Genomic DNA, 24200 nt, shown 5'->3' on the forward strand with positions numbered 1-24200 from the left:
AAATCAATGGTTTGATTTATAGGTTAAAAGAGTATTCTATTAACCTTCAAGCAGACAGTAACAACACAGATCTATCACAGAGTTACACTCACTACCCCACACTGAATTTCTGACTTAACAGAATCAAATGAGTATTAAGCCTGTAGTAAGAAACAGGTGTTAACATCATATGAATACAATGGGTGGAACAGAAACAGGAAAACCCTGACGGGAACATGTGCACCCCAGGCCAGAGTGTACATGTGAGGAGTGTCTGTTTGAAAGAGATTCAAAAACAATAGCACTTTTAAAGAAGTTAGAAAATGTACATATGGTGTAACATTTAGGTGCATTCAAGGAGTTAGTTAACTGTTCTGACATTGAATCATTTTACATTTTTAGTTACTGCAAAAAGTCAGTTATTACATTTTTGTTTATTACATATTTTTATAACAGAGTCATATTCAAACATAACATTGGTAATAGAATTCAATTAAATGTATTAGTAGACTTCATTACATACAGGACTGTATAATATCATGTAGTTAAAAAGGTGGCTTTCATAGACTGCAGATTCCAATTCATTTGATGTAAAAATGGCACTGTGACTAACTGTAGTTCAAATTTCTTAACCCTTAACAATTTGCACCATTTCTCATCTCATAAGTGTTCGCACAGTGTACTTTATGCACCAATGTTAAAATGGCTATTTATATGAATGCTGTGAGGTTGTAATATAAAATATTGAAATAATATTAAATTGTACATTTTAATAGAATTTAATACCATATTACTAAATAGTATGACACCATCTAGGACTATATGAAAATAAACCCGATCCACTTCTCCAGTACTCATTCGTCACCAGCCACACTTTCATCCACTGCAGGATTTGCACATGTGTCACATTTCACTTCAGTTGTTGAATGTTCTTTGCAGACAGTCATTGAAAGAAGAACATCTCATCGTTGTCATACATATGTAAGTACCCGTGCGGTGTACCAAATGCACCATATAAAACTTGCGACTGTGCATCCATACATAAACCCAGCTGGGAGGATACTGGAGGGATGTTATTGCAACACTGTACTTTTAGTGAATCATGCTGAGGATAGATGGTGGATGCTGTCGATAGATTCAAATAAAAGGACATTGGACAAAAATAACTGGGATCGGTGTACAAAATACACCAGCAGAAGTAGTTAAGAGTTAAACATAACATTTTTGAAAGTCTCATGGTGAAAACTGCTGGTTAATAGTTTTTTGATATATTCTAGTGTCAGAGTAATAGTGAATTATTATTATATTAAGAAAATGCAGCCATGTGGTTGCTTTTAGTGTAATAGACTGTACATTCAGAGTACTTTTTTGTTCACTCTGTGCTTGCAGAGCAATGTTTAGACAATCTCCTTATTCTTACACACATTTCTAGATAAGTGATTTTTTGCTTTTTTTTCTTCTTTTATAGGTAACTTACCTCAAGCAGCAGGAGAAGTGAACTGGTGAATAAGCAACTTGTGCACATGCACCTCTCCCAGCGTTCCACTAACATGTACTGGGGATCCGTTTTGCCATCAGGAACAACTTCCAGAGGAGTAAAAGTAGAAAAGATACAAAATATTCTAGCTAAAGTGATCTCTTTCAAGGTAATTTACTAATTACTAATCAAGCATGTTTCTCTGTTTTAAGATAAATGAATTCACAAATTTCCTAATACTTTCCAGCGAAAGATTTTGAAATTTCAAAAATGTAAATAGCATGTTGTATTTAAGACGTCTCAAAGAAAATTCAGCTATCCTGAAAAAGTTTGTTGAAAAACAAGTTTGCCAATTTTCAACAAAATTGATCTGCTGGGACCGATCTGTTTCATGCATACAGACAGACTTGGCAAACGCAGAAGTTGCTTTTTGCACTATATGCAAGCGCACCTAAGAAAGGGATATGTAACTTCATTAAAGTTATTGCTCCACCCATCTTTCAGGTTTACTCTTTCCCTTACATTGTTACAGGAAGCCAATGAATCAGTGGCAAGGCATTAACTGCCCACTGACTTATCATATCAGTCCATTACAGTATACACTTCCTCAGACTCTCACTCTCTTGAGTCAACGTACAGTGCATCCAGAAAGTATTCACAGCACATCACTTTTTCCACAGTTTGTTGTTACAGCCTTATTCCAAAATGGATTAAATTCATTTTTTTCCTCAGAATTTTACACACAACACCCCATAATGACAACGTGAAAAAGGTTTACTTGAGGTTTTTGCAAATTTATTAAAAATAAAAACTGAGAAATCACATGTACATAAGTATTCACAGCTTTTGCTCAATACTTTGTCGATGCACCTTTGGCAGCAATTACAGCCTCAAGTCTTTTTGAATATGATGCCACAAGCTTGGCACACCTATCCTTGGCCAGTTTCACCTATTCCTCTTTGCAGTACCTCTCAAGCTCCATCAGGTTGGATGGGAAGCGTCAGTGCACAGCCATTTTAAGATCTCTCTAGAGATGTTCAATCAGAGTCAAGTCAGGGCTCTGGCTGGGCCACTCAAGGACATTCACAGAGTTGTCCTGAAGCCACTCCTTTGATATCTTGACTGTGTGCTTAGGGTCGTTGTCCTGCCGAAAGATGAACCGTCGCCCCAGTCTGAGGTCAAGAGCGTTCTGGAGCAGGTTTTCATCCAGGATGTCTTGTACATTGCTGCAGTCATCTTTCCCTTTATCCTGACTAGTCTCCCAGTTCCTGCTGCTGAAAAACATCCCCACAGCATGATGGTGCCACCACCATACTTCACTGTAGGGATGGTATTGGCCTGGTGATGAGCGGTGCCTGCTTTCCTCCAAACGTGACGCCTGGCATTCACATCAAAGAGTTCAATCTTTGTCTCATCAGACCAGAAAATTTTGTTTCTCATGGCCTGAGAGTCCTTCAGGTGCCTTTTGGTAAACTCCAAGCGGGCTGCCATGTGCCTTTTACTAAGGAGTGGCTTCCGTCTGGCCACTCTACCATACAGGCCTCATTGGTTAATTGCTGCAGAGATGGTTGTCCTTCTGGAAGGTTCTCCTCTCTCCACAGAGGATCTCTGGAGCTCTGACAGAGTGACCATCGGGTTTTTGGTCACCTCCCTGACTAAGGCCCTTCTCCCCTGATCACTCAGTGTAGATGGCTGGCCAGCTCTAGGAAGAGTCCTGGTGGTTTCAAACTTCTTCCACTTACAGATGATGGAGGCCACTGTGCTCATTGGGACCTTCAAAGCAGCAGAACTTTTTCTGTAACCTTCCCCAGATTTGTGCCTCGAAACAATCCTGTCTCGGAGGTCTACAGACATTTCCTTTGACTTTATGCTTGGTTTGTGCCCTGACATGAACTGTCAACTATGGGACCTTATATAGACAGGTGTGTGCCTTTCCAAATCATGTCCAATCAACTGAATTTACCACAGGAGGACTCCAATTAAGCTGCAGAAACATCTCAAGGATGATCAGGGGAAACATCATGCACCTGAGCTCAATTTTAAGGTTCATGGCAAAGGCTGTGAATAATTATGTACATGTGCTTTCTCAATTTTTTTATTTTTAATATATTTGCAAAAATCTTAAGTAAACTTTTTTCACGTTGTCATTATGGGGTGTTGTGTGTAGAATTCTGAGGAAAAAAATGAATTTAATCCATTTTGGAGTAAGGCTGTAACATAACAAAATGTGGAAAAAGTTATGCGCTGTAAATACTTTCCGGATGCACTGTATCTCTTTGGAATGCAGTAGGAAACCACAATACCTTCAGCAAAACCACGAAGATACCAGGAAAACGTGATTCCATTCATATGGTGGCTAGGCAGGGAATCAGATTCAGAGAAAGCAGTATTTCTGTGCCCCCATGCACTGAAATCTATGTTTACATTAAACAAATCTGAAAATGCCAGTGTTAACCTAATACATAAATACAGAATCTTTCAGGCCATTTTCTGAGAGGCTTAAAGACAAGGAAAGCACCATGATGTTATATTTAAAAAAGGAGTCACATTTACAGGAGGGGAAGCCCTCAGGAATCATCAGGCTGCTACTCTAGGATTATAGCCAAGTTCTCTTCATATTGTGCCAAGACAAAGCGTAAAAAGGGAGCAGAAGATTAAGGGTAATGTGCTGCAAAGCTGGCATGGAGCCAGTTCTTGTATCTTTATCCTTCTGGATGTACCAAGGATATCCAGAGGGATATCCTTAGCCTTGAGAAGAAAGCTCATGGGTTTTATTGTGTGTCTGGACTTCTAAGTAAGAGCAGAGAGAAAAGAATCATGGGACCTCGAAAACTTGTCATTGAGTCATGTACCATACATAATTATAAGAAGTAATAAATGCCTTCCTTGGACAACAAAAAAGCACTCAAACAAATTAAAGGTTAAACAATGCTTAATTGTTTTTTTTTTTTTTGATAATTCACACCATTTCCAATTTATCACAGTACCACCACAATGGAATCTGGCAGAAAAAATTGAACAAAAGATTAGGAGATAAAAAGCAGTGGAAACGTTTGCAGAGAGATCTGAGACAAAAACATTAATCAAAGCTCAAAGTCAAAAACATCATTAAAGTCCTGACTCCCTAAAATGGTTTTATTACCACAGAAGACGGTTTTTAGTGAATCCAAGATCTTGGATGTTGGGACTAATCCCTTGCCATCTGAAAAAGTGTCCGGGTGATAATGTCACAATTGCAACTTGCTGTTGTCACATGTCACAATAGAGCACCATTCCCAATGGAATGGCCTCCACCATGATAAAATAATGGCTGTCAAAACCGTTGTACCATTCAATATTTCAATCTTGCTTTATCTTCTACAACAATTCATTTTCTAGCCTGCTTAATTCAAGTCAGGTTCACATAGCACCAGATTGTTTTCCAGTAGTATCAGGTGGAGGGCAGGGTGTTAGTCCAACACAGTAGTCAAGTATGTGTGCACATACACAAACACACATTCATACAGGACCAGTTTAGAGCAGCAATCACCCCAACATGCGTGTCTGAGATATGTACCATGGAGGTACATTCCATCCACATCCCTCTCAGTTGTGAAAAGCTGCAGGTATCCACATCTTTTTTCAGTAGCAATATGCATCTGTCCATTTTCTAAGCCAGTCTTTTCATTATAGATTTGCAGAGAGGTAGAGTTTAACCCAGCAACATTTGCTCAAAGTACATCTTTGTAATGTATGATGATAAGGCAGTGAGTGCAAACTGGATCAGGCCCATGGGGCAGTGAGGCAGTGATGTTAGCCATTCCATAGCAGATAATATCCATTTGCTAAATCTTCCCACAATAATGGAGGGATTTTTGGAGCACCCATCCCATCAGCAGGGCATACTAACTCACACAAGTCACAGTATGTCTTTTATTTTTAACACAAAATCTCATTTAATACAAGTAGAGCATGCAAACTCCAAACAAAATCGAACTCTGTTGACACTGCATCATTCACGATTAATTTTAGACTGTCCAAAATGCACCTCACATTTGAGCCTTTAGGCTTGCAAGTTGAGAAAAGGATACACACTTTTTTTTTAACACTTCATCTCTTTTGTAACAAAACGTAACACTACATTGCATATTGTCTGGTGATTTTTATTTTAAATTTATTTTGGTGCTTTCCTTAGTCACAGTGAATTCTGGTCTAAGTTGCCTAATCATGGGTGTTGGACTCTATCCTGGGTGCGGACACTAGTTCTCGAAGGGTGGTTCAGCACCCTGTGCAAAGATGACAGTCCTTCATGGGTGAGGCTGAAGAATGGGCAGATTGCCAGGCCATTACACTAATATGACAAGCAGCATTATTAGCATTAGTGTTATAGCCATTATGTAATACATTATTTTTTAATTCAGAACTAAAGTGTGTAATTATAATTAAGGTACTAAAGTAGTACTTGCTTGTGCTACTGAATGGGTTAAATAATTTCAAAAGTAATTAAGGTAAATGTAATAGAGTTATGGATTTGCCACCAGTTCAGGGCACAGTCCTGCCATGCATAAGGTTCTATTTCCAAATGTTTCATTAGCAGCAGGCCCTTACATGAGACAGGATTAGGCATAGAAAATGGATGAAAGGATAAAATACTTTACATGCAGGAAATTACTTAAAACACAGGCAGACTCACTGGTTCATATTTTGTTTATTGAAAATGTCTTAAGGAGCTTTGCTTTTATTGTGAAAAAACTTTCTATTTTCAGTTTTACTCTTAATGGATTAAGTGTGTTTGGGAGATGAATAAATGAGCGAATGCTAGCTTTTTCCACTTAACTTCTGGACTTTTTCTTATTTTAATAGATTCTTGATTTTCATTGTTTTAAAACATTAGTCATTGATGGAAACAAGCCCTTTTAGATTCAGACCAAATATTTAAGAAATGCATCTTTTAATTTAGCTTTTTTGCTTTGTAGAACACCTTTTGGTACTGGGAAGAACATTCTATAAAATAAAATTGATTGAATGATTATAGCAAAAAGAAAATTAAGCCTCTATGCTGTTTTAAGAGATGGGTCAGCATAATAGTATGAACCATGGAAAGCATCTGAGGTGGGGGGAAGAGTAGCAGGAGAGGGTGCTTGAATTTTTGTGGAATTAATATTATTAGAAAACAGTGGTATATAATATTATAAAATGTTTAAAGTTGATTTAAAATTCCTAGAAATCACAATATTTTGTGTCAAATCCAGCAATGAAGAATAAGAAACAGTGTTGTGGACATCACATACAGAAGGGAAGCTCATCTGTGTTATGTTTTGTGTTTTAAGTACCACCACAGTATAGAAGAAGAAAAATAAGACTTGCTGCACCTGTAAACCCTTCATGCAGTGCAGCATACTATTGACTGTCTGAAAGGGGGTGAGTAAGTCTGTGCTGGAGGTTTGGCATTCAGTCAGGACATGACCAGCGATTTTTAGTTGTATAAATAGACATGGTCTGGCAGACAGATCGGCAAAAAGTGATTGGCCAGTCTGACATACCCCATGACAAGAAGTCATGTAATGTGAAATTGGCTAAAATCACAAGCTTAGTGTATGGACACATGCTAAAAGCACCCTGTATCCTGAGCCATGCCAATGGACTGTTAAGCAGCACCTAACTAACTACAACCTAACTACAAAACTTCTGCCGAATGCCTTTGGATATTGCCTAATTATTTACTAAAGGCTTCTTATTGAATATTTTTGTCGTGGACACTGTAAGGTTCCTAAACTCTTCTGGGACTACCCCAACGGAACAACACAGCGAAGAGCTCCCTAAGCAGGACAACCGCAGGCTCAAAACGCTGTAGCAGCTCACAGCTAATGCAAATCTGAGTTGAATGCGGTTGTGCTAAGTGCTTGCTGTCGATGGTTGATGCAAGGAACATTATAAATGCAGGGAACAGAATTACTTGGCCAATAACCTGGCCACGACCCTTCTTGATTGCTCTGTCTGTGTATAGGAGAATAGTAGATCGCACTACAATAAATAACTGTGGTGTTCCTGTTTCAAGCTGAATAGAGCTGGTTTTGCTAAAGTACTGAGACTCAGCCTTGTGTTTTGGGGTGCAAGACAGGGACTCACACTTCACGACACGTTTCTACCCATCTCATGTAGAAAAGTTCAACAGCATAAAAACAGTAGAGCAGAACAGCCAAATTTCGTTTATGTACAGTTTTACAAAAGTGAATCTAAAAATTCAGTTTCACACTGTGTAACTCACTAAAAAGAGTTTTTTGTAATTTTAGAAGTATCTGTTTTTTTCTTTAGGAAGTGGAAAGAAAGGTACATACTGCTCCTTTAAGGGCCTGGCAACACCATGCACTCTTTTTGGACCCATACATTTCTCAGAAAGGGATACAAATTAAAATAAATGAGAGGAAACTGTGTTTTAGAAATTCAATATGGCTAAACAAAACCCATTATGAGACAAAAAGAATTACACATCCTAGACAAAAGATGTTATCCAAATTAGATGAGAAAAAAGAGACACTGTAGTGGCATTGGCAATATTTGATGAGAACCTTCTTTTGCAAATGACATTAAAACTTAGTGCGTGAAGATAAAGGTGTCCTCCTATCAGCCCTAGTGCACTGATGGTGGCTGATGGTACTCCCCATGCCAACAATGCAGTAAGGTTAACAGGAATAGTGCCAGTTTCCTCCGGGTGCTCCGGTTTCCTCCCACAGTCCAAAGACATGCAGGTTAGGTGCACTAGCGATACTAAATTTTCCCTAGTGTGTGGGTGTGTGTGTACCCTGCGGTGGGCCTGCGCCCTGCCCGGGGTGTGTTTCCTGCCTTGCGCCCTGGGTTGGCTGGGATTGGCTCCAGCAGACCCCCGTGACCCTGTAGTTAGGATATAGTGGATTGGATAATGGATGGATGGATGGATGGATGGAATAGTACCATGACCCTCACCGGGAAAATTAGTCTGTGATGATGGGCTAAGTTGAAAAATTTAGCACAGAAAGTGAGTCTTTGTATATACTATACTAAATACCTTTCTTCCTGGGTTGATTTCATTGCACTTGATAAAGTTTGTTTTGTGATTTTTTTGTTTTTGTAAATCTATCTATCTATCTATCTATCTATCTATCTATCTATCTATCTATCTATCTATCTATCTATCTATCTATCTATCTATCTATCTATCTTTTATTTTTATCCCTAATACTAAATTCCTTCCTCTGGTTTCATTTTAAGTTTGTTTGAACCAGCTTTACATGATTTACACAATGAACAAGTATACAGATTTTGCATTTTGATTTCAAACACTGATGGATAGAGTTCCCTCCTACAAATTTAAACATCATGATATGCTCTTGCTGCAATTCAGTTCTCATTTTTCTCTTTGCTGGTCCTCATTCTGCACAGTGTTAACCTTTCATGACCCCATGATTTTTCCTTTCTCAATATAGAGGTAATTACTTCTCCACCTTCCTCAAATGTCTGAGCGCCTTTTCTTTATCCTGCAGTAAGCTCTACCTCATTTGTCACCACAAGCTACAGTGGTGTGAAAAACTATTTGCCCCCTTCCTGATTTCTTATTCTTTTGCATGTTTGTCACACAAAATGTTTCTGATCATCAAACACATTTAACCATTAGTCAAATATAACACAAGTAAACACAAAATGCAGTTTTTAAATGATGGTTTTATTATTTAGGGAGAAAAAATCCAAACCTACATGGCCCTGTGTGAAAAGTAATTGCCCCTTGTTAAAAATCACCTACCTGTGGTGTATCACACCTGAGTTCAATTTCCGTAGCCACCCCCAGGCCTGATTAATGCCACACCTGTTTCAATCAAGAAATCACTTAAATAGGAGCTGCCTGACACAGAGAAGTAGACCAAAAGCACCTCAAAAGCTAGACATCATGCCAAGATCCAAAGAAATTCAGGAACAAATGAGAACAGAAGTAATTCAGATCTATCAGTCTGGTAAAGGTTATAAAGCCATTTCTAAAGCTTTGGGACTCCAGCGAACCACAGTGAGAGCCATTATCCACAAATGGCAAAAACATGGAACAGTGGTGAACCTTCCCAGGAGTGGCCGGCCGACCAAAATTACCCCAAGAGCGCAGAGACGACTCATCCGAGAGGTCACAAAAGACCCCAGGACAACGTCTAAGGAACTGCAGGCCTCACTTGCCTCAATTAAGATCAGTGTTCACGACTCCACCATAAGAAAGAGACTGGGCAAAAATGGCCTGCATGGCAGATTTCCAAGACGCAAACCACTGTTAAGCAAAAAGAACATTAGGGCTTGTCTCAATTTTGCTAAGAAACATCTCAATGATTGCCAAGACTTTTGGGAAAATACCTTGTGGACTGATGAGACAAAAGTTGAACTTTTGGAAGGCAAATGTCCCGTTACATCTGGCGTAAAAGGAACACAGCATTTCAGAAAAGAACATCATACCAACAGTAAAATATGGTGGTGGTAGTGTGATGGTCTGGGGTTGTTTTGCTGCTTCAGGACCTGGAGGGCTTGCTGTGATAGATGGAACCATGAATTCTACTGTCTACCAAAAAATCCTGAAGGAGAATGTCCAGCCATCTGTTCGTCAACTCAAGCTGAAGCAATCTTGGGTGCTGCAACAGGACAATGACCCAAAACACACCAGCAAATCCATCTCTGAATGGCTGAAGAAAACAAAATGAAGACTTTGGAGTGGCCTAGTCAAAGTCCTGACCTGAATCCAATTGAGATGCTATGGCATGACCTTAAAAAGGCGGTTCATGCTAGAAAACCCTCAAATAAAGCTGAATTACAACAATTCTGTAAAGATGAGTGGGCCAAAATTCCTCCAGAGCGCTGTAAAAGACTCATTGCAAGTTATCGCAAACGCTTGATTGCAGTTATTGCTGCTAAGGGTGGCCCAACCAGTTATTAGGTTCAGGGGGCAATTACTTTTTCACACAGGGCCATGTAGGTTTGGATTTTTTTTTCTCCCTAAATAATAAAAACCATCATTTAAAAACTGCATTTTGTGTTTACTTGTGTTATATTTGACTAATGGTTAAATGTGTTTGATGATCAGAAACATTTTGTGTGACAAACATGCAAAAGAATAAGAAATCAGGAAGGGGGCAAATAGTTTTTCACACCACTGTATGTAAATATGCTGAGTATCCTGCAAATGACTGACAGTTTTAGATGTGCATCGGTTACAGATCTTACATTTAACTTTAGCCTTTTGTGAAAACTGATTTCTTAATCCAATACAGTATTTCACTACAGTATTTGGCTTCCTACTGATACTTTCACTGGCTGCCTTTTTAACCTCCCTCAGTCATACTTCTTCCTACAAACCTCGACTGGATTTCTAGTCCTAGTCTAACTCTGCCAATGGCAAGGGTCAATCCTCATGTGTTGATTTGAAACAATGCTAAAATGTCTTTGAGCGTTTAAAGATATAAGATGATGTGCAGCTCTTACTAATATCCACACACAGCCATGCATGTTGTTGAGCCATTAAACACAGGTGTGGTATGTGCATGGCTGTTGATAATATTCATGCACAAACACAAAAGTAAATCTGAAAGTAAAGGCAATTTGAAAATTACACAGTAGCTGCAACAAATAGAAGCTGACACAATATAATACATTCATGATGGCTTAGGGATGGTTCGAACACACACTGTGCAATGCTCTGGTGTTAGTCTAGTTGTAGCCAAGGTCAAATCAACATATAGGTTGGCTCAGTACGTAAATGAAAATAGCATTACTCAATGTATTGTTTGTGAATGAGTTAATAGGTTTAAAGCAAGAAGAACAATAGTAACAACAAAGTTGGTGTGGTTGACCATCAAACATTGTGCATACAAGTCCACTTCGACATGGTAAGAAATGTCTTAATCAGAGAGGGCTGATGGATTTCATTGTCCACTGTTGCTGCACATTTTGATTTCAGCTATGGATCTAAACATGCCATAGTTCATAATGATATAATAGTCCATAACGTTTGCACAAGATGGTACCCAAACAGCTTACTGATCTGCAGCCAACATTGTTCAACAATGGTGCAATCCCACAGTGTAGCATCCATGTTCATTTGACCTTGGCTTCAACTAGACTAAAGGCAGAGCGCTTCGCTGTGCGTATTCGAACTACCTATAAGCCATCACAAATGTGTGTGAATTGTGTCAGCTTCAGTCCATTGCCGTTACCATGTAATTTTCAAATTGTCTTTACTTTTTGATTTATTCTCATACTTGTTACTTGTTGTGGTCCCAGGGGTAATTTTAGGAGCCGTGCTCAGCTTTAGTGAAGAACAGCATCCAACTAATTGCTGCCAGTGTGGTGTAGTGGCCTTTAAACCCCAAACCTGTTTAACTCAATTCATGGTTATTGGCAAGAATCAGCCCTGGATGGTATATCAGAACTGGGCACACTCACACTGGCCAGTTTAGAATCATCAATTAGCTTAACACAGATGTTTTTGATGATGGTGGAGAGAATGTGTAACTCCATATGCCTCATGTGGGAACGGGATTCAAACCCAAGACTCTGTATCAGTGAGGCAGTAGCATTACAACACTGTACTACTGTGCTGTCCATGGCATATAAATATACTTCAGTATTGAACTGTGCATTAACATGTAGCTTCACTATGACCAATTCAATCCTGCCCTAGTTGTATAATTTTAAATTACAACTGAAGTAGAGAAATGCATACAAAGTTAGCAAATGATTAGCATCTCTCCCCTTCCAAAGACGAAATAAAGTAGTCCTGTGATATCTTTAATTAATTTAGACTGGCTGGTAGAGTATACTCTAATGGCTTTGAAGTTGAGCCTATATCACTAACTCATTATGTGACCTCAGGCAATCATTTGTCCACCATTACTATGCTTTATATCTCTGTAATGCCCTAAGGGCTTTGGATTGTTTCCTCAGTGTAGTATTCTGCATAAAAAATGAGGAATTCTATAGGCTAATTAGACTGCTAAAACTTTGTACTCCAGTCTTCTCTTTCTGGTTACAAATAAGCCAATTTCTCTTTATATCTCTGTCTGTAAACAACTTATTCCTCAAACTTTGTGATTGGTAAGCAATTAAAAGTTACCTCTCTACAATATAAGCTGCTCTATCCTGGCACTGCAGCAATTAAATTACTTTTTGTATTTCAATGAAAATCTCCTGAGCTTCTATCTTTTGACAACTGTCAATGTTCCTTTTTTAATCTAATTATTTTGGAACCGTATACCTCTTGGATTAATGGTGCATCCTTACATTCTTTTGAGATTTGGTCCACTTCAGTCTCAACAATGAAAATTCTATTATTCAGGGCCCATTGACATCACAGTTAGAGCATGCTTGGGTTCATACTTGGGTTCATATTGGTGGTGTGCCTGATGCTTTTGTTGTTGTCTTTTTCCTTTTCATCTATGCATTTTGTTTATTTTTTATTCTGCTAGTATGTATCTTTAGTATGGGATGGGTGGGTGCCATAAAGAATATGTGTTTTTTGCCATTTTCAATTGACTCTTTTTATGTGTGTGTTAAATTCATCCAAGTTCAGATTAAGACTCTTGTGGGCTCCCTAGCCACATAGGTAGGCATAAAAGTATATTCACACATTATGATCTTCACATTTACCAATAATAAGTCAGGTACAGGCACTGATGTAGTAAAAAATAAAACACTTCAAAATGTTATATTAAGTCAACTTTGCCTTCTTTCTTTGATTGGTTGTGCATTACAATGTAATAAATAAACTAAATAGTGCAACATCAAATTTATAGGAAATCAACCTTTTTCTGATAGTACAGTTAAACTACCTAACATTAATTCAAGATTTTTAAAAGGTTTATGACACTTTGCATATTTGTACCAAATACAATAACTAATTGTACAGAGGGATTCCTTCATTTAGATTTGATGTTATTTGAAGCTTCTTATTTCCTTTTGCATTTCTCTGTTTAATTTCTTCCTTTATCTTTTGCTCCACCACCAGGCTCTTACTTTGAATGACCATACATTTTGTTTTTTTTCACTTGTGTAGCACGGTAACACATCAGATGTACAATCTCATAAACGTGACCTATTAGTCACCTGCTCTGATTGTGCCCTACTTGTATTTTTTATTTAAAATATTTGTTTGATTGGATAGTTTATAATCATGAGGACTGAATGAGTTAGGGTGGTCTGAAAATGTTTGTACATGTGCAGTTCCATGCAAAAGTCTGGACAACCCTGGCCAAATTTTTGTATATCTTTTGTTGACATTTGAAGTAAAACTATTATATACAACTTCTACAGCAAACAAACTGAAACAGCAGCAGTTTTAGGAAATATTAATGTACAGTTATGCTTTATTTGATTAACTAAAAAATGCAATAAAATGAAAAGAATAAATGTGGCATTTGTAAAATTATGGGCACACATTTTTAGTTGAAAAATCTCAGAACTCATTAGGTTGGAAGTCTGGTCTGTTAGATAGTCTTAGCTTATTAGGTGTTAGTTAGGTCAAGAACTGCCATATGGAAATGTAAACTGATGGTGATTCCAAAACCAAATGAATTCTTTGACTCTTCAAACTTGTGCAACACTCAACAACCATGGACTCCTAACTGATGACTACAAGGCATTGGAAGATTATAAAAAAATATCAAAGCACTTTCACGATCTTAAATGTCATTAAAGAACAGCAGTTAAAGGGAAATGTGAAGTTCAAGACAAGTTCTGTATAATCATGAAAACTGATAGATAGAACAGTTCGTGTAGGAAGGCAAAGCAAGACCTTCATATGACTGCACGGGACAGCAGTCAGGTTAAGCTGAGAAAGAATTGGTAGAGCACTGCTCTGCCGTGCAGCATTACTTAACAGACATGGCTTTCATGGAAGAGACATCAGAAGGAAACCATACCTGTGATCGCATCACAGAAAACATCTTATCTATGTAAAACAACATCTGCATAAGACAGAACAACAAAAAGAAGAATTAGAAGAAAATTAGAAGAATTTTTTTTTTCTTGCCAACTGTTAAGTATGGGGGTTAATCTATTATGCTTTGGAGTTGTATAGCAGCTAGCAGCACAGGGAACATTGAGTACTGGGAGGAATGGATTCCAATGCATATCTGCAAACCATCGAAAACAATGTCAGTCAGGAAACTGAAGCTGAAAATAGATTACTTCTACAACAATACTACAACCCAAAACACACTTGAAAACCTACTATTATGAAGAACCTCAAAAGAAACACAAAGTAAAGGTTTTGAAATGGCCCTCAAGCTTGAACAACATTGAAAATTTGTGGGTAGATCTTAAACACTGAGTGTATGCAAGACAGTCAAGAATGTGCTGGAAGTAATCTGCAATACAGAAATGACCAAAATATTTAAAAAAGAATTAAAAAACTGGCTACAAAACATATTTGCAAGCTGTACATTTTGCCAAAGTGAGTGTAACTAATTAATGACTTAGAAGGGTGCCCACAATTTTTACAAATGCCACATTTACTCTTTTGTTTTTTTACATTATTTTAGTTCATCAGATAAATCAAAACGGCACATTAACATTTTCATAAAATGCCACTGTTTAACTTTGTTTGCTGTTGAATTTGTATTTACTATTTTTTTTACTTCAAATGTTAACAAAACATGTAATTTAGTGAAGAGCTTCCAACCTTTTACATGGAACTATATATAGCTATTATAGACAGCATAGTAACAACAGTGATTAGCATTGATGCCTCATACTGCAGAGCTCTGAATCATGTTCAGTATGGAGACTGTGTGTTCTCACGATTTCTAGTTGGGTTTTCTCAGGTACTCTAGTTTTTTCCATGTCCCCAAAAGTGCTAACTAGTTTTATTGAGTGAATGTGAGTACATGTGTTAGTGTCATTTAATTCCCACCTTGCATCAGGGGTAGGTACAGAATCTTATCATCCTTCTATAGAAAAGGAAGTTCAGAAATTGGATGAATGGACCCTGGAATGGAATCTTACTACAACCTGGATTCATAATGAGGAAAAAATGACTACTGCTTTATTGTCTATGCTGTCAATATATGATAAAGCTTTTAGCTTCTTCCTTTGTGTTCATTTTGTATGTGAACAATGGAGGTGGTATAGTCTCCTGTTTCAAGTGGTAGAAATTAAGTTGCACAGTCTGAGTGAGTTTGAATGTAGTGTCTGACTCTGTTGTAGGCAATGTGGTGTAGTGGCCTTTTCATCAAAAAGTTCCCATTATGTATCCCTGAGCAAGTCACTTAATCTGCCTGTACTGTCATTGTAAATGGGACAGAAAAGGCATGATTAAAGAATATTATGTTTTGCAATTTTATTTTCCCCAAAAAGACACTATCCAAAACAAACATTTATTGGTGGATTTTTGTATGGTCTAGCAGATAGAATTTTTCCTCATTGCTATTCCGCTATCATTTTTGATTACATAGTTGGAGTTAAGGTATAATAAGTGGCCATCATGGGGAACCCTAAAAATTAGAAAAATGAACATTGTGAGTTCATCAAACATGTCAATATTATTATATTCTATATCTGAATGAAGCCAAAGGATGCCATCATTTAGAATGCTAATTGTTCTCAGTAGAGAAGAGGTGCTGCATTTTGTCAAGCAAATGTTTTTGTGTCGCGGTGGCTAAGCAGGCTTTTGCCAAACTTTTTTTCTTCTTCTCATTTCTTTGAAATACAGCCAACAAGTTTTATATTATGCATTTAAATTTGAGAATGGGGAGTGCTGCTTTTCAGGATGAGAAACATAAGTTCTTTACATTAGCCAGGGTGTGGTTGTGTTATTAGGCCATTTAAAAAAAATACAATTTGCACATTATCTGGTAATTCGATCTGAAGCCTTTGAGAAAAATGACAACTTTATAGCTGACACTCAATGTTAGTTCGTCAAGAATTTTTTTTCTCAGACTTTTTCTGGTGAGAACTCTTAAGTAACTTAATCAATCCTTACTCCACCTTCTATTTTTTAATCTGTCTCATATTAGAAAGAGTGATCAGTCAGAAATTATAACCAGATAATCCATGTTATTTAAAGCTATGTGAATGGTTGCCAACTGATCATTAACATAAATGTTTCCTTCAGTGAAACTATTATGACTAATGACAAATAGAACTAATCCAAAACATTGTCAGTTTAAAAAATCTGATCCTCACACACTTTTGTTAAATTAATTTATTATCTTAAGAAATAGCATTTGACTGAGCATCCTTGAAGGACATTCAAATAAAAATGCCTGAATTGCAGGAAAATGTAAAAAAAAATGTTTTTGTTTGGGTGCTGTGGTGACACAGCAGTTAGAACTGAACCTTCACAGCTCCACAAAGTTCAATTGTTAGTCTGACCAGTGTCTTTAATTTGCATACCATTTTTGTGCTTGTATTGGTTTTGTCCAGATTCTCTGTCTTACACGACGAGTCAAAATGAGGATCCTAAACAGACAGTAAAACTAGATACAAAACATCACTATTCATGAGCAGAGAGCCATTCATTCACTAAGGAAAAATACAGAGATCTTTATTAAACCAGCAGATAAAGGAGATGCCTTAGTTATCATGAATATATCTGAATTTTAACAGGAAGCACAAAGGCAATTGTCCAATACTATGCATTATTACAAAATACAGGAAGACCCCACAGATGTTTAAATATAGTAACTAAAAAGGCTAGTAAGTAGATTTCCTGTTGACATCAGGGATCATGTAAACAGTTTAATTTCTAAGAACCCCAAAATGGATTACTTCTACATGCTTCCTAAGATTCACAAAGAAGGGAACCCATGAAGGCCTAAAATCTAAGGAATTGGTTCACTTATAGAAAATGTTTCAGGATGGGTGGAACACATCCTTAAACCCCCACAGCTACATCCAAGACACCACTAATTTCCGTAAAAAAAATGTTTTCTATAGGCTCCTTACCCGAGGAAACCTTACTGGCCACAATGGATATTGAGGCACTTTATGAACATCCCCTTGATGATGGCATATTGGCATGTAAAACATACCTATAACAACATGATTTACCCATGGAGTCAGTTATGCAAATGATAAAATTCACTCAGACACATAATTTATTTTCTTTTGGACAGGACATCTACTTTCAAGAAATGGGGACCAAAATGGGCTGTCAGTTCGCAGCCTACTATGTGAACCTGTTTATGGCAAAATTGGAGGAGGATTTTAAATATCAACGTGGTCTTAAAACCAATGTTGTATCTCCATTACATAGATGATATATTCATCATCTGGACTGCCAGTGAGAAGGAACTCCTCCATTTTCATAACAAACATAATTCGTTCCACAACCAACATAAAGCTGAAGCTTAATTACTCAAAAACAGAAGTCAGTTTCCTTGACACCACTATTCAACTGAAAGATAACACCCTTGCAACTTCTGTTTTTTACATTCCAACAGACAGATGGACCTACCTGAGAAATGATAGCTTCCACCCAAGGCATATAAGGTGCTCCATCATTTTCAGCCAAGCAATATGTTACAATCATATTTGCTCAGACACAACAGACCAAGATAAACAACTGCAGGAGCTTAGACAACATTTCATCAGACGAGGATATACTCCCAAAACAACAGACACACAAATTAGAAGAGTTACTGTCATAGAAGAAGACAACCATCTGGATTATAAAAACAAAGGTAACAAGAATCTCATCCCCATTGTTGTCACCTATAACCCACATCTTGAAGCACTTTGAAAAATTATAAAAGAACTTCAGCCAATACTAAATAACAATGAAACGCTGAGAGATGTATTCCCAGAAAACCTCCAGGCATACTCCCTGAGCAAACCAACAGATAATGGTACATCTCCCTACAGAAAAGAAATAAAATGTGTACTCACATTTATAATACAGATCGTGTAGTTATACCACACTGCTGACAAGAACATCACATAAAGGGATCCTTTTCCTGCAGATCACCTAATGTGGTCTACCTAATTGTTTGTATGAAATATCCTAGCATTGCACTGTATGTGGGAGAAACTGGACAAACACTCAAAGAATGAATTTGCACAGGTTCGACATTAATCATGGCAATAGGGATGTTACTGTAGGTGCTAATTTCAGCAGCTATGGACGCTGTGAAAAGGACTTTAAAGTCACAGTGCTCATGGGCAACGTCAAGACACAGTAAGAAAGAAAGGAATGGGAAGTTAAACTGATCCTTAAATTTAACACATTACAACATGGCTTAAATAGAGATAATAGTTTTGTAACTAGATATTAGGATTATTTACATCTGTCTAACTGACCCAGGCAACCTGACTACAGATCCACATTGTATGAAAAAGCTCATAAAAACTTCAAAGACTTTGTTGGATGGTTATCTTATTTAAAGATCTTGAATATATTTTGTTCTTCTCAAAATTAGTTTTAACCTGGAGATGTCTATTAGTTTTTTACATTTTAGCCACGTAAAGGTTTTCCAATGTGTTGTACCTGTCCTAGTGTCTATATAAGCAAAGGGAACTCCAGTTTCTATATTACATCTTGCCTGAAGAACTGGCCTAGCTGCCTCAAAACCTTGCATATTGCAATCTTTTTAGTTAGCCAATTAAAGATGTAATTTTGCTTGACTTCTCATTGCACCCACATTCCAAAAATTTTTTTCATGTTTGTGAAGTGTTGGATTTAAATTCATTCAAAATAAGCGTGTGTGTGTGTGTCTTCTGATTTGCCACTGTCCTCTCCAAGTTTGGCACTTGCCTTGCAGTGATATTGAACAAAGTGGGTCAAAAAACAGATGGATGATTAATTTAATTCTTTCAGTGTTGATGTTGACTTTTGTCAAAAGGAGGAGTTGACGATGTTAATTGACTGTAAACTGTGACAAAACCAACCGTTATGTTTTAGTTGGTCTCTCGTTGCTAGAAGGAAAGTTAGATTCATTGGTTTGACCGAGATTTCCTACACTCGTGTGAATAGTAAGGTGCAAACACCAGCAAAAATGGCACTGACATCTGCCCAGAGATCAAAGCAAATGCGTAAAGCAAAACACTCTGTGGACGACGTTTTGCCTATTATCACTGAGCTGGCGTATGACTTGTCAGACTCAGATTTTGATACAAGTCATCAAAAGCGATTGTAAGGTTCCAGCTTCAGCTGATTGTTCCCCAGCTAATCGTTGTACTGACAATGTTCACTTGGGAGGACTGCTACTTAACAATGATAAGAGGTAGAAACCAGACTGCGACCGTGACTGCTGCTGCTGCTGTCCCAGCCACGCAAAGACAGCCTGGCAGCAAGCCTGCCGCACATTCTTGGCAAACTGGCAGCCACAGCATGCAGCAACAGATGTTTTATGTTGATTTCTATGTGAAACCTTTGCTTTTCAGAAACTATGTTTTTTGGAAAAAATATTCAGCCCTCAAAGAGTTAAGAAAAACAAAGATAGTAATGTGAACTACAAAGGAAATATACCAAGTACCAGGGGTAGCCCGTCCAGCTGCTTACATTAAAGAGCACAAAACTCCCCTTTCAACTCCATGTAAGAACACATTTTTCCCAACTTACCTTCGTCTACATCTCATGTTGCATTTCCTGTATGTTCTAAATCACTTCTTTTCGTAAGGGATGACCTGATAAAGTCTTGGGTCCACCAAGAAACAGCACCATCTGAATGCCCTGGAGTGCCGAATTCTGGTATCTCTGCTGTCTTAGAAAAGAGGGAGAGTAGGCCTAGGACCATGCTGAATCACCAATGGCATTTTGTTATGACACATGTTGCATACCGTCTACTGGAAGTAATATTTTCAAGAAAGCTCCTGTTAAACCCTTCACATCCCTTCATGCTCACCTTACCACTGAGGCCACTTTGCTATTTGTGATACCAGCCACTGTGATCAGAAGAGAGAAGTGGAAATCATAAAGGTTTCAGCATTTACAAATTGCCTACCTTTCTAAAACAAAGATTTTTCATTTAAAGATTTACCATTGTTGTTTCTTGTCCTAGTGTGTGAATATAAACACAGAAAACTTCAGTTTCTGTATTACATCTTGCCTGAAGAAGGGGCCTGAGTTGCCTAGAAAGCTTGCATATTGTAATCTTTTTAGTTAACCAATAAAAGGTGTAATTTTGCTTGGCTTTTCTCTACCTTTCTAGGTAATTTTGAGAAATAGCTACATGTCCGAACCAGTCTTACTGCCTTTTTGAACTGATATTAAATACTCTTTCATATTAATTTCTCCAGGCTCTGAGTCTTCAGAAAGCAAAACTATGCAAAAGTACTTAACTTTTTATATTGTGAAATGGTGTACCATTTACATAAGTCTGTCTACATGCATAGTATGTCAGCTGTTTGACTTCTATGTTTTGAATGAACTGCTATCAGTTAAAAACTTTGCATACTATAAGTACTATAGGAGCAGTATTACATAAATTTATAGCTTTACATTATAAGAAAAGTGTTTTCTTAAATTCTATTACACCCATGCATTTGCTGAACCTACCTGGGTTACCATGAGCCAAAGTATGTCATGGCAGCATCAGACACCCCTGGACTGGACACCAATCTATTTCATGAGAAACGCATATGCACAAATTGACAATTGCTTATACTAGGTCAAATGGGTATCACTAGTTAACCTAATTTAGCACATATTTGGCATGTGGAAGGAAACCATCATATCTATAAAAAAAACACATGGACATGGGGAGAACTTATCACCAGGCTATTTTTTTTTGTTTTAAACACTGGTTGCTGGAGCTGTGAAACAGCGTTAGCCACTGTGCTTTCCTACCACCTTAGTCTGTTTAATGCTCTTTTAATTAATTAATATAATTAATAATAATAATACATTTTATTTATATAGCGCCTTTCCCATGCTTAAGTCAAGGGCAAGTCCTTATGTTGCATTGTGGATCATACTAAAATTTAAGAAAGTCTTTGACCTGGTCACAGAGAAAGAAAATGGTGATGAAAACCCCAAAATGTCCATACTGTTGAAATGCCAGAAGCCGATTAAATCTCTTATTAATAAAATAAATACAGGAATGTAGGCAATGGTCCTTGATTGATACTTATAGAGGATGTTATTACAGAACTGGGAGAACCACATGGCTTCTATAGCTCCTATCTTTTGACAGAATGATGTGTAACAACGTCCTATGAAGGATATTCTATGCCTTCTTGACTTTACATTATAGTACGAGGAGGCTCAAAATGGAAAAGATACTATCTAAATAACATACAATATATAAGGACAATGTAGTACATTCCTGCAACAGCAGTGGTGCTTGCCAAAGGTCAAACATTATTATCTGAGAAATAAAAATACTCTGATGGCTAAGTGGATCTATTGGAATTAGAAAGATTAAAGATATTCTGCCAAAAGGTCTGGACAGAGTAAAATAATGGCAAAAAAGACCAGGTGCCTCATGTATAAATGGTGCATATGCACAAAAATGTTGCATACTCCCATTTTTACGTTCACATCAAGATGTATAAAAACTAAAATTGCCTTAACGCTATGCACATTTTCCCCGCAGCCTCAGACCATGCGTATGCACGTTTCTGGTTGGTGTTGTAAATGGGCAAGACCCAGCTTCAAAGCAGTGCTACTGCTTCTGTATGGTTTCCTTTTCTTTTTTAGATTCACATCCATGACACAGGCTTTATCAAATACACAGAAATGAATTGCATATCGTTTACAAACTTAGTGCACTTGATTGTAATCAATCTGTAACAGTATAATGGTGCACGGAACGGCCAAACTATTCCAACTACCATGGCTGCTGCAGTATAGTTAGAAGATATTTCAAATGGAAGAATTAGTAGAGAGTGCATATTTAGAGATCATACTGATTTCTTGTCCCATGATGATGATTGGCTTCCTAGTTGATTTCGATTTCCAAGAGCAATCCTCTTAGAGCTGTGTGCTGAACTGAGGCCGGCTTTACAAAGACAGAGTTTTGAGGAATTGTGCACTATCTGCTGCTTTGCAAGTTCTGTCCAGCCTTGGGTTTTTTAGCCACAGTAATTTTTTAATGTAAACTGGCTGACCTATCGGGTATTTCTCAGTCATCACAGAGTGGCGCTATGCCAGCAGTATGGGATGGTTTTATCCGCTCTTCATCCATATATACAGTATAAGATTTCCTTACACTGTGGTTGAACGGGCAAAAAATATGCATGGACATCTGGTTTTCTAAATGTAATCGGAGCAGTCAACTGCATGCACATTGCTATAAAGGCACCTTCAGTGAATAAATTTTCTTATCTAAACAGAAAGCATTTCCACTCTATTAATGTGCAAATTATCTGTAATGCGAAAATGCATCTCATTAATTGTGTGACAAGATGGCCTGGCTTAATTCATGATTTATTCATTCTGAGAAATAGTAGTGTTCGGAACAAACTTAAAAATGGTGTTGTGTGTGATGGCTGGCTTCTCGGTAAGATAAAACTTTTAATAACACTCCATTCGTCAAAATAGTAAGTTATCTGCATCATGTAACCATATAACACGATTACTTAGGTAACACTGGGTACCCACTGAAGATGTGGCTTCTTACACTGCTCACCAATCTGCTGAATCGAAAAAAGTGATGTTATAATGACTTCCACTCTCAGGTGGTAAAATGCCAGTTATAAGTGTCTTGCCAATACTTGCAGCAGCTCGCTGCATACGGTGTGAGCCCTGGAATTCCGCCACCTCCTCCAGTGATGTTGACACTCAGATAGAGGGGCTGTGACTCGCTGTTTAATGTCGACTTTCATATCTGACCACTTCTTTTTTATTTGGGCACTGTGCAACTTTCTGAACTTGAACTTTTGAGTGCCTCTGGCACTCAACTGGTGGTAAAATGCCAGTTATAAGTGTCTTGCCAATACTTGCAGCAGCTCGCTGCATACGGTGTGAGCCCTGGAATTCCGCCACCTCCTCCAGTGATGTTGACACTCAGATAGAGGGGCTGTGACTCGCTTTTTTATGTCGACTTTCATATCTGACCACTTCTTTTTTATTTGGGCACTGTGCAACTTTCTGAACTTGAACTTTTGAGTGCCTCTGGCACACTGTGCCACTCCATCAATTTCCTTTTGTTGCTTATATCACTGCTTAAGCCTTTAAATACAGTAGTATATTTTCCTTACCTCCAATTCAATGAGAAGGACCTCCATTTTGCATTCACTTAAGTTCTTTCTTACATGTGTTTTTGCCATTTTCTATTAACAAAACACTAAACGGAATGGGCTATTTATACTGATTTGCATATTCAAATAGACAAAATTCTGGGAGGAGTTGGGGTGGGGTTATAGGCTGGTGTATATGCATTAAAAATCACATTGGTTGGGATTTATAAAGGGAAAGTACATGTAACTTTGCTTACTCACAGTTTTATGCATCAGAATTTTTTTGTGTGTAGGAACATTTATGGTTTTGTCTGTTACACCATGTTTTAGTGTGAATTCTATGCAAGGCTCCAGGAGATGATTGAAAGAGACAGAGAATCCTAAGTTAAAAAATGAGCACAGGTCAGAACAAGTATATCAGGAAAAGGAAAAACATAAAATACCAAATCAAAAACCAAAGGTCAAAATTGAGAAACACACCATCCTTACACCATGAAAGGTTTTCACCAAGTACATAAAACTTTAAATCATTATCGAAAAACATGAATGTAGATGATAGTGTCCCACCATCTTGAATAGTGGCAACTTGAAGATGGCACACATTGCAACTTCCACTCAAGAGGTAGAAACACTGCCCCCAACAATA

General features: G+C 37.6%; 1 long non-coding RNA gene across 1 annotated transcript in view; it reads left to right on the forward strand.

Annotated features, from left to right (window-relative positions):
• Positions 1-24200, forward strand: part of LOC120538067 — a 34605-nt gene that overhangs the window by 7412 nt on the left and 2993 nt on the right. The window contains exon 2 of the long non-coding RNA XR_005635434.1: positions 1448-1625. This is a non-coding gene — a long non-coding RNA (uncharacterized LOC120538067). The remainder of the gene's footprint in view (positions 1-1447; positions 1626-24200) is intronic.

This window comes from Polypterus senegalus, chromosome 1, assembly GCF_016835505.1.
Source record: "Polypterus senegalus isolate Bchr_013 chromosome 1, ASM1683550v1, whole genome shotgun sequence".
Taxonomy (NCBI): domain Eukaryota; kingdom Metazoa; phylum Chordata; class Cladistia; order Polypteriformes; family Polypteridae; genus Polypterus; species Polypterus senegalus.